We start from the raw sequence: 13,033 nt of genomic DNA, 5'->3' as shown, positions 1-13,033 counted from the left end.
AACAAAAAATTCATATTTGTGAAAGAGGAGAAATACTGTAAACAAATTTATGCTGACCATTTTTATCGTTTACAACAGGCACAACCCCCTTCTCTACATGAGCTACGGAATTGTTACCAAATTTATATATTATTACCAGATGTATACTATACACTGTGATGTCAGAGAAACTCAAGACAGCAGACATACTTGCAAAGCACATGTACTTTATAAATAGAATTTTTTGACTGGTCAAATCCAGGTCAAATTTTCTACAGCATTTTGCATATCCATTAGGAATGCAAACACAGGAGCGGGGGAGCAGGGGTTATATTCTAACCTCACCTTTTGCTTGCTGTTTCACCTCTGAAAAGATACTTCTCAGAGCCTGAGTTTGAACATAAAACAGGGCTCATAGTACCTGCAATGTGATGTTGTTATAAGAATTACATTTAAAATCCTTAACTTGAGCCATTAGAAACTTTCTATTTTTCTCATCATCATCATCATCATTATCCTCATTATGATTATTGTCAAGATTTCACATTTCAGTGATTAATTTTCAAAATAAGAAAAGAATCTGAAATATGAAGCATGCAATTTTTAAATTACTCACACCACTCAATCTACCAAATGTTGGTGGAACTGAATTAAATTGAACTGGATCCATTAGAAGTAGCACATGCTCGTTGGCTCAGATTGTGCATATCTGAGGGCACTGTGAGCAGCATGGGTTAAATTCAAATGGTGTTTAGAGATGATACTTTAAGGAATGGATTGGGAAGCCTACTGAATTCAGGAAATTACCTGAACTTAAGCCCAGATCTGCCAATCCCAGGTAAAGTGCTCTCAACTGATCTTTATATTCCTAAATCAAAGAGGTCATGTTACGTAGTTATATGAGGAGTGTGGAAAAAAAAAACATAGTAGGAAGATATGAAATTTTCCATTGTACTATAGCACTGGGTTTTTTTTTTTTTTTTACTATAACAGATATTTTAAATTTACAAAATTAAGTTTTAAAAAGTTAAATAACTTAAAAATGTATTCTAAACCCCCGCTTTCACAAGTGTCTCTTTAAGGCTGCCCAACTGCTATAGACCCTATCTTGGTTAATGATACTACCATTCACTCATGCAAGAAATTAAGGAGTCATCCTGGTATTTTCTTACTCGGTGTCATCTTGTACCAACATTTCTATTTCCATAACATTGACTAAAGCAACTTCTTCCTCTCCATATCCTATGATAATGCCTTAATCAAGGACCTCACTGACTTTTGCCTGAACTTTTGAAATGGTCTCACAACAGTTTCCTTTACCCCAGCCTCTCCCAGTCAACTTTTTCTCCATATTTTCATCAGAATAACCTTCTTAACAGTCTGACTGTGCCACTCCCTAACTTGAAACCTGAAGTCTCATGACAGGCCCTCCTCAACTAGGCCCCCATATGATTGTACCTTCCCCTCCCCACCTCATGCTCCAAACCCAATGCCCTGTATGTGTCAGCCATATTTTTTTTCATCTTTGTTCATCTTATGCTTTTCCTCAACTCTGGAATACCCTCCTTTTCACTATTCAGCCTAAATATTCCATGTCTGCTTGAAAAACAACTTCTATATAAAAATGACTGTTATATAAAAAAAGCTTCTATATAAGATCTATATAGACGTATTAGGTAAAGTGTGTTAAAATCTCCATTTTGGATTGTGAATTTTCAATCTTCCATGCAATTCTCTCCATTTATGCTTTGTATATTTTAATATAATATTATTACATATGTATAATTTTCAAATGTATATATATATACATGTATTATTTGTTTCATATAACATTAACTTAAAATTTATTTGGTAAGAAAATAGTGTAGTGACAGCAGCTCTCTTTTGGTTAGTATTTTCCTCAGATATTTTTTTCCTTCCTTTTACTTTCATCTTTTTGTTTCAAGTATGTCTCTTCTGAAAGCATACAACTAGATTTTTTTTTTTTTAATCCAAACTGACCATTCTTTTAAGGGAGAGCTCACATAATTGAAATTACTGGCCTATTTGAATTTATTTTTCTTAATATATACACTTGAGATTGCCCTACTTGAATTTCCCGTTGTATCCTTCTCTGTCTCCTTCATTCTTTCAATAAGCATTTTCTGAGAAACTACTATTTGGCAACCATTATTCTAGACATTGGAGATCAGGGCTGAAGAGGAGTTTACATTCTATTGAAAAAGAAGAGACAATGAATAAGTAAACAATTGAATACTTAAAAACCAAAAAACCAAACCCAGTGCAGTTGAGTCGATTCCGACTCATAGCGACCCTATAGGACAGAGTAGAACTGCCCCACAGAGTTTCCAAGGCGCACCTGGCAGATTCCAGCTGCTGACCCTTTGGTTAGCAGCCATAGCACGTTTCCTTAATATGAGTAAATAGCACTGAGTGATTAAAAAAAAAAAAAAGCAGTTATATTCTACTCTTATTCCCTTTACTCTCCTCAGAAGCTCAGTTTTTCTTCCTAGAATACAGAAGTAGCTTTGTAATGAATCTCTCCTCCTCCTGTTTCTCTTCTTTCCAATCCATCTGCATCATTAATGGTCTTATAATTAAATATTACTTTATCTAGCTTAAAACCTTCAATGTCTCCCCATTGGCTAATTCATGAAGCAAAAATACCTTGGTCTGACATTCAAAGTCCTCCCTGAAGTGGACCCAGCCTAAGATTCCTAGCTCTTTCTCTCATATATCCTTACATATCCTTTCCTCTCTTGCCAAATAAACTATTTCTCTCAATTGCCCAACATACCTAGCTATTTTTTTTTTTTGTCTCTTACTCACTTTCTCACCCCGTACAGTAGATTCTCTCCCTTCTCCTCCAGTTCTTCAAAATCCATCTGAAATGTTACTTCTCCAAAAAGCTCTTTCCTGATTCCACACATTTGTGAGCTTTGCCTCTTTTGACTTTTCCTAGCACTCATTTTTTTGACTCTTTTATAGGGCATCAATCCTGTGTTTTTTCACTTATTATCATGCAAGCTCCTTAGTGACAGGATTTTTTTTTTTACTCATCTTGATTTCTAAATAGTGCTAAGTACAATGCCCTACAGATAACACATGAGCAATAAATAATTACTGAATTAAATTAACAATTGTGTCTAAGTCCAGCCCCTACCTCGTACCACCCATCTTGATCCTAACAGGAAAGAATGTTTGGATATATGCCAGTAAATGGACAACATACAAAAATGATGTTGCCTCATTTCAGAGAAAATTGTTTTAAAAAGGTGAAAGATTTCAGGTGAGTAAACAGTCTTCTGTTAAAAATAAATTAAGTAAGAAATAGGAATAGACAGAAATTTACTGGTATCTACTTAGTTCAAATGATGAGTAAAAGTAGTATCTTGTTTTTTGAGGGTAGGGGTGATAGTAAAGGGAGGATAACAGACTGGGGAAGATAAAAAAATAAAAGAAAGGGTGGAAAGTAATTACCTTAAATATGGGTAGCTAAGGGTTCCTCAAAAATGTAGGCAGGTTATTAGTACATCCATTCAACATTCTTCAGTAAACATATATTGAGCATCTACTAAATGCCAAGCACTGAGATAAGCCCAGGAAGAACAAAGACGAATACAACTTAGTATTTGCCCTTAAGGAGCTGGAGTTTAGTAAGAAAAAGATAAATAAACATGATTAGCAGAAAGTGTATTAAGAGCTACAATAGAAGGATCTATGAAGTGCCACTGGAAAACTCAGGCAGGAGACTCTGTAAAGGTTCCAGATGAATTAGTTCTTCCACTGAGAAAACAGCATGAAACCTGGGAAACGTAGGTCTAGGTATTTTTAGAGTATTCAATCCCTCTTTTATATGCAGATGTTATAGTGATAAATGGATGATAGTTTAGATGGTATCAATGTCTTATAGTGGAGGCATCACCATCTTTTGTATATGCTGCTTTAAACTGTATACGGACTTATTAAACATAGGAGAGTAGATATGTGAGCAACACATGAGCAATAAATAACTCCCAATTTATTAATTTCTTCCCTTCCAAAACCACACTAAAATAACAGTAAAGGAATTTTAAAATATATAGTCCCATAAGAATGAAAATAACAGCAGCAAAGAAGATACCAGATAAGTAATAACAAAAACATTTCTGAAATAAAAAATTAGGTAGACTAGAGGTGCTTAGAAAACCAGATAAAGCTGAAACCTCGACCAGAACTAAATGAAGCCAATAAAAAGCTGACAATCTTTCTTATCAAAGGATAAGGAAGTCTGAAGTTTTGGAAACACCATGTATGTCCAAAGGTGAGGTGTGTGTATAAAATAAGAGGTTTGGTTGAAAGCTTATATAAGGTGTATCTAGATTCTAGATTCCTTTCCTCACCCCAAAAGAAGATCAGTGGTTTACTTTCTGTAGAAGTGTTTACAATGGCAGTCAGCGGGAGACATTTTATTGAGAAACAAGAGTTTAAATACAAATCCATATGCTGAATGGTGAGACCCACAGGTCACCTCCTGGCTCAGTTCCCAGAACGCTGGCAACTAGGTTTTTACCCTCCAAGCATAAGACTGGAAAATTCCTGTCTAAAGAAACTGAAAGGGCAACAGAAAGCATGTACTTACATGAAACTTAGGGTCTCTCAATGAAAAAGCGATATTACCACCTTTTAACATGATAGTGAAACTCACCTGTCAATGCATCCCAAGTATACATATGTTTCAAATAATTTTTAAGGTTTTACTCTTAAACATAGAGTAAATAGTCAAGGGTCATCCAACATGAAAGAGAGAAACCAAAACATAGAATCTGGAATTTGAATGAGGTCAGGTTTCTAGACGGCAATACTAAAATAGAAGACAATGAAGAGGAGCCTTCCAAGGTCTAAGAGAAAACTACTTCCAGCCTAAAATTCAGTACCCCTAACTGAAGTATAAATCAAGTATAATTATGAAATAGGATATTCTGGTATATTCAAGGTCACAATGAATTACCATCTAGGTAACTTTTTTCAGGAATTTTCTAGAAAATGTATTCCATTGAAATATTGTCAGAAAACCAAGAGATTCAGAGGTCTCTCAGATGGGTGTCTCGAGAACAAATAATGTCTGCAAAATTGAAAGGGAATCTGGTTCACTTAGCAAAAATGTACCTATCAAAACAGAAAATGCCTGCAGGAGATAAGCTCAATAATCTGATGTGTTAACATGGAAATGGGGGAGAGTTGAAGAATAAACACACAAATTATCAAAGGGAGAAGTTTTGAAAAGTGGAAAAAAGTGAATGAGTGTGTTCAGTGACTAATCTGAAAAAAAGTCCCATCACTTTCTAATGTTTAAAGTATAATTGCAAGAAACTCTGGGAAAGGAAATGTTTACAATCAGCCCCCATAGACAAATTTTTGCTAATTGATTTTTTTGAAAATCCCTTGAAATACACGGACATGCTCCTTCAATGACAGCTAGATTACGTAGAAAGGATTGTTGCTTGTTGATGTTGTCATTTGTATCTGATTCTAATTTCTGATATAAATGTCATAGATTTGCCTATCTCTATAAAACATGAGAATGAACTGTAATGTTTAATCTTCCTCCTAACATTAGGGATGGCTGTAAATTAAAACTCTTGCCAAAACTGCTACGCATCCTGAGATTTCCCAGAAGTCCTGCAATAATACTTCAACTAGTTTGAATAGAGCTACCTGTTTTTTGGAACAACCTGACTGGTATGTGTAATAAAATGTAAACCATATAAATGTAACAGGATTACAAGGGAAACTTCTTCAGCTGAGCTATTTAGTAACTGGTCTTCAACTAAGAGTATTTGATTGCATTTTTATTCCTACAGGAAGTCTGTAAGCATAAAAAGAAAACATCTTCCTCACCTCAGCCTAGCCTCAACTCAAACCTCCCCAGGGCATTTCAAACACACTACTTCATAAATTCAAACTTCATCAAGAAGCCTGGCTGATGTGGGAAACTGGCTTTCTACTTTGGATAAATCAAAAGCAGGGAAAGCAGAAAATTATATTGTAGGCCAGGAATACACAACGGTTCAGTGTCCAGCTAAGAACTGAAAAAGATACAGTCAATAAAACATTTGCAAACATTTTCTCTTTAATCTTGTGTGAATTAGTCAAATTATGCTATTTTTTCCAAATTAAAAAATGTATATATTTTTAGTTTACTATATTCCGCTCCCTTCCAGTTTCCAAAGAACTAGCAATAAAGGTTCTCAAAAAGCCAATGACAACTCACTAACTGGCTCAACATTCACAAACTTAGGTCTGAAGTCATTGTCTAAATGCCCAGTAATAAAGGAAACCTAACCTTCTCCCAGCAAGAATAATCATTTTATCTCCCCACATCCAACCCCCCCAAAACAAACCTTCTCCCAGCAAGAATAATCATTTTATCTCCCCACACCTAACCACCCCCAAAACAAGAACGATCATCTAGACAATGCTTACAGGATACAGCTATATCCAAGACTTCCAAAATGAGTTTCCTGAAACATTAGAAGTTCTAACTTGGGGATATAACTACTAGCTTAACTAATAAGCCTTCTGAAGTTCAGGGTTTCTATTGAGATAGTGGTACTTGCCTCTGCCTCAGGGGCAAAGAAACCCTTATGTTGCTTCCTTAAAAATTGGATGAGAGGGATGCATCTGCAATTGGAAAGTTTCATATTAAATAAATATATGAGCTCTCATTTGATAATATGTAAGCTGTTTGGTAACTACTCTGAAAAAATTATTTTTTATTCTCATTGAGTTACTTTTGGACTTAACAGCTTATGTTCATCAATGCCTTTTCTGACCCTACAGACATAAGACAATTCTGAGACAGATATTTTCTAATCATAATCAAACATTATCCTTCCTTCCTCAGCCTGGAACTACAGGGTAAGTTTTTTCCAACACAACCACCATTATGAAATCATTTTAGAACACCCTTGCCAGCAGTAAAATTGGTCTCATTATCTCAGTCAACTCACACATTTTGTGTACAGACCCAAAACGGAAAGAGTTAAAACCACCTCTGATGCCTTCTGACAGACTGGAGATGAACTGGATTCTACAGGGGTGCACATCTAGAAGCCAAATGACAAAAATTAACATCTCCAGCTTCTGTCTGCTCAGTCACAAGAGGAGCACTGAGATTTTTTTAAACTCCGAGGGTATCATCAGGAGAATCAAATCCATTAAATACAGCTTTGCTCTGTTTTAAGATTTCATCAAAAATAGCATCATACCCTGAAACTGGGTTTTCAACTAAAAAACTCTAACTCCTCTATAATTTGAGTTAGCCTGTTTTCATTTCAAGAGGGACAGAATCTTAGACAGGGTATTGACTTTCTTTTTTTTTTTTTTTTGAACACTTACTGTGATTTAGGTGAAAGTTTACAGATTAAATCAGTTTCCCAATCAATAATTTATACAAGTTATACACAGATTTTTTTTTTTTGTAACATTGGTTCCAATTCCCTCAACATGTTAGTGCTCTCCCTACTTCTACCCTGGGCTCCCTGTTTCCATTGGCCCAGCTTTCCTGCCCCTTCTTCCCTTCTGAACTTTTGTTTTGAGTAAATGTTACCGCTCTAGTCTCATATACTTGAATGTTCTGAGGAGCTCATTCCTCACTGGTGGCAGTGTTCACTTTATAGGCCTGCCTATTGTTTGGCTGAAGGGTGATCTCAGAAATGGATTCAGTTCCAAGTTTGAAGGATGTCTAAGGGCTATAGTCTCGTGGGTTCTGCCAGTCTCTATCAGACCATTAAGTCTGGTCTTGGTTTTTTTTAAATGAATTTGAATTTTATTCTACATTTTTTATGAAGCATTTATTCAAACTATTTTATAAATTTCAGAACTAAAACTTTTAACTTTTTCACAGAAAGAACATTTTATGGACATCTAATATAGTGGATAAGAGGAAAAGACATGGAGCTAATGTCACTCGGGTTGGAGTCCAGGTTCTTAAAGGTAAAATGATGCTAATAATAGCACCTACTTCATGAGGATGTCAGGATTAAATTTAGCACAGTACCTGACACATAAGGTTTTTAAAATGTGACAATTTATCATTTTAATTATTATTCCCATTCACTCAAAATTCACACCTACTCCTAAGAAATCATCTCTTTTACTTCCTTTCCAGATAGTCACCCCTTTTTAATTAATGAAGATTACCCCACAGTCAAAAGAAGAAAGGCATAAAGTTTTCATGGTGAGGCAAAGAACTTGCAACAACCTCACGGGCTACCTCAAAACTAAAAAGCAACATCCAAAATAAATAGCAGAGTCCCCTAAACTAAAAATACAATAACAGGGCTACAGTATTATCTAATATTGGGTAAGGATGGAGAGCCCAAGTGTTAGAAGCTGCACCACTTCCTTAGGTAGTGCCACTGTATGGGTACAACAGACCCCTTATGGCCTGGTTTCCCCAAAATCAGGATGAAAGAAAAATGTCTGTGCTTGAGTAATTTATTTGAGAATGAAATCCCAGGGTATATGTTCAAGGGATAGAAGAAGTGAAAGCGGAAGGAGAGAAAACAAATACAAAATTGTATTATCAAGGTGATGCCATTATGAACAACTGGTTGCTTAATCTGGCAAGACCTTCTGAGAGGCATTATGAAACTGACTTCAGAACCATGTTCCCTCGGTAAGAAAAGCAAAGCATTAATCCATAGATTCCCATCCTTCAGTGGCCACTCTACATGTTGTTACCTCCCCTGTAATTCCAAGTTGGTATTGCATGAGTGTCAGGCAGGTTCCCATAGGCAACCCTATGGCATGCGTGGGTGAGGAATTACTAGGTTGCATCTGAATGAAATTAATCAAAGCCTGTATGCAACTGATAGTAACAGCCGTGGTTAAAGTAAGAAGTGAGGCAAAAGTATTTAAAATAATGCACAAGAGTTCAATATACAAAAATCAATCAATGTAATATACCAGATTAGTAGAATGAAGGGGGGGGGTGTGCATAACTCAATTGATGAAGAAAAAGCATTTGAAAAAATTCAACACCCTTTCATGATAAAAACACTCAACAAATTGGATAGAAGGAAATTTTCTCAAGATGATAAAGAGTATTTATGAAAAACCCACAGCTAACACTATACTCAATGATGACATCTTTCCCCCTATGATCAGGAAGACATGATGAAGTAAAAGAACTGAACTGAAGATGTCAAAGGGGGCGGTTCAAGAAGAAAAAGTAAAGTATTATAATAACATGTGCAAAGAGGTGGAGATAGAAAACCAAAAGGGAAGAACATGCTCGGCATTTCTCAAGTTGAAAGACCTGAAGAAAAAATTCAAGCCTTGAGTTTCAATAGTGAAGGAGTCCATGGGGAAAATATTAAACAACACAGGAAGTATCAAAAGAAGATGGAATGAATACACAGAGTCATTATACCAAAAAGAATTGGTCGACGTTCAAGAGGTAGCATATGATCAGGAACTGGTGGTACTGAAGAAAGAAGTCCAAGCTGCACTGAAGGCACTGGTGAAAAACAAGCCTCCAGGAATTGACAGAATATCAATTGAAATGTTTCAACAAACGGACGCAGCACTGGAAGTGCTCACTCATCTATGCCAAGAAATTTGGAAGATAGGTACCTGGCCAATGAACTGGAAAAGATCCATATTTATGCCTATTCCCAAGAAAGGTGATTCAACTGAATACGGAAATTATCGAACAATATCATTAATATCACACACAAGTATAGTTTTGCTGAAGATCATTCCAAAGCAGCTGCAGCAATATACCAACAGGGAACTGTTAGAAATTCAGGCCGCAGCCAACATGGCACCAGAGAAAGAAGTGCCATGCCATCCCTCCCCAGAAAGGACCCAAAAACCTAAGTAAAACAGAGACAAACCTCATTCCTGGTTTGTCAAATGAAGAGATAAAGAACTTAGCCAAAGACAGAATGGAATAAGAAACTGACAGAGGACTGAGGGCGAGGAGAGATACTTGTCAAGGTGCCTTATCAGCTAATGTAGCACGGATTCACCATCTTGGACTCCTGTTGGAGATCGGCTGACAGGGAGCACGGGAAAGCAGCTTCACGGAGCTCCCAGCAGGAGACAGAGGACCAGGTAACCAGCATTACACGCTTTCCCACCCCCGTCCACTTCCTGCTGCTCTTTCTCTAAGCTTCCAGAGCAGCTGCGGTGACTCAGTCAGCTGGGAAATGCAGTGTCGTGATGCTTGGATTCACCCTACCCGCACTCCAGACCAGTGGACAGGGAGTATAGGAAAGCAGCTTCACGAAGTTCCCAGCAGGAGACAGAGCACCCAGTAACGAGTGATATAAGCTTCCCTAATCCCCATTCTTCTTCCCGTTGCTTCTTCCCCTACCCCTTCAGCCTCTGAGTTTCCTGCCAGCTGCAGTCTCTTGGCCAGGAGACAACTGCTTCAACCCCAGGCTGCTTGGATTTGCCCCGTCCACCCTGGCCAGGTCCCAGAGCTGGGGTAGCTTCTTTCCGTCTCTTTTGGTTTCTTCTGTGCCTCCCACCACTCCTCTCTCCTTTCTAACACCTGGATGCATGTGCCACCTTTTCTTCTTCTTGAAAGGCTGTGAAACCCTGCTTGACTGGGAATATACTCCCCTGGCCCATGACACCAGGCTGGTGAGATCTGTGGGCTTTTTTTTTTTTTTTTTGCTTGTTTTCTTTTGTTTTGCTTTGTTCTGTTTGTTTATTTTCTTTCTCTTTTTGCACTTGGGTGCCCCTTCTAGCTGGGCTGCACTGCACAGTCTAGGAGCCACTCCCCCAATCTGCATTCACAGCTGCGTAGATGGAATCCCTGGGGGCATTTCTTTTTTCCTTCTCTCTTTTTCCTTTTTTATCTTTGTTCATATCTCAGTTCTCACCTGTCTATACTTACCTTCATTTCCAGTCTCCTGAATATCTGATGCTGTGTGACATCTATACCCTCTCTAGCCAGACTATACAGCACAACCTGGGAGACTTCCTCAGTCTTCATGGCTGCACTGGTGGGGCCCCTGGAGACTGTTCTTTTCTACATGCTTTTCTTTTCCAAATCTTTATCAAGTTATTTTTTTTTCTTTTTCCCTTCTTTTTTTTTTTTTTTTTTACCTTTTTGTTTCTTTCCATTTCTCCGGTTCTCATTTCTCCATTCCAATGGCAAGTTTCCTTTGCACTCTTTTTTTTTTTTCTTTTTTGGCTGTGTGTGTTTTTTTCCTTTGTTTGTTTTTGACTCCTATTTCTCTCTCCTCTTTCCCATACCCATACCAGCTCCATACATCACAACCTCTCCCCTCTTTCCTGCCTACCTACACTGTGCACTGAACATCACACCTCCAAGCAGCACAGGCACAGCCTACTGGAACCTGCCCAGCACTGACTCCTGGCCCGCCCTCTTGGCTCTACTATGTGCCACAAACAACCCATCCTAGCCCCTCCCCTTCAGCTGGACCTATCCTGCTGCACCATAGCTGAGTGACTGGCTCCGCCCATTCGACAAGGAGGTGAAAAGCATCACGATTACAGACGAGCAAACAACAAAGAATGCACAGCCCATCTGATCAGACTTAACCAAATAAACCAAAAAACTAGGAAGAAACAAACAAATCTACAGTCAAGAAATGAAGAAAATAGCTACTGAATGTCCCAAAGACAGCAAACAACATCAAAACATATTAAAAAAAAAAAAAAAAAGGAGAGGATGGCTCCAGTAGGCATCCAAGATAAAACACCAGATGACTTTCCAGTAGAAGAAAAGGCGCTAGAACTACCTGACAGGAAATTCAAATCTCTAATATTCAGAGCTATTCAAGAGTTCAAGCAAAAAGCAGACAAAAATAAGGAAAAAAATACGCAAATTTATGGAAAAGGCAGACAAATTCATGGGAAATACAGACAAAAAATGGAAGAATTCAGGAAAATAATACAGGAACAAAATGCCAAAATAAATTCAAAACTAGAAAATATACAAAAACAACATTTAGAAATCCAAAAGATAAACAAGATTTCAGAAATGGACAGTGTCATAGCAGGGCTGAGGAGCAGGTTTGAAATGATGGAAGACAGGATCAGTGAAACTGAACACAAACAGTTGGAAACAACTCTAAGGAAAAATCAGAAAAAAAAAGTGAAGCAAAATGAGAAAACCCTGAGAATTATGTGGGATGCAACCAAAAGCAAAAAATTTGCAAGTGATCGGAGTTCCAGAATAGGGAGAGAAAACAGAAAACACAGCTAGGATCATTGAAGAATTGCTGACAGAAAGCTTCCTTAATATAATGAATGGTGAAAAGCTGACCACCCAGGAAGCTCAACAAATCCCATATAGGATAGACCCCAAAAGAGAAACACCACGGCATACCATAATCACACTCACTAAAACCAAAGATGAAGAAAAAATCCTGCAAGCAGCTCAAGAAAAACAAAAAGTCACATACAGAGGAGAAACAATAAGACTAAGCTCTGATTATTCAGCAGAAACCATGCAGACAAGAAGGCAATGGGATGATATATATAAAACCTTGAAAGAAAAACACTGCCAACCATGAATAATATATCCTACAAAACTTGCATTCAAATATGATGTGAAATTAGGACATTTCCAGATAAACAGAAATTAACAGAATATGTAAAAAACCAAACCTACAAGAATTATTAAAGGAAGTCCTTCAGTCTGAGAACAAACAACATCAGACAACAGGCTGAATCAAGGATGAAAGATTGTACCAAGGTAGGAAATGAACTCTGAAGAACTATCCAAAACCAAAAGAATTGCAACAGGGAACCAGAGAGGTTAATCTGTAAATGACAACAACATCAGAACAATAAAAAAAAAAAAAAAGAATAAATAGTGTAGGTATAGAACTTTCTAATGGAAAGGAAGGAAAGGTGATACCAAGTAATAATAGACTGGTTCAAACCTAGGAAGGTAAGGGTAAATTTCAAGGTAATCATAAAGAAAATTAACAAACCTACTCATCAAAATAAAGAAGAAAAACATAGTCTCAATAAAAATAAAATCTACTAAAACAAAGGAAATGTAAACAAAATCCACAAACAA

This window comes from Elephas maximus, chromosome 1 (assembly GCF_024166365.1).
Source record: "Elephas maximus indicus isolate mEleMax1 chromosome 1, mEleMax1 primary haplotype, whole genome shotgun sequence".
Taxonomy (NCBI): domain Eukaryota; kingdom Metazoa; phylum Chordata; class Mammalia; order Proboscidea; family Elephantidae; genus Elephas; species Elephas maximus.
The sequence above is the reverse complement of the archived record's forward strand: the minus strand, read 5'-3'. Positions refer to the sequence as shown.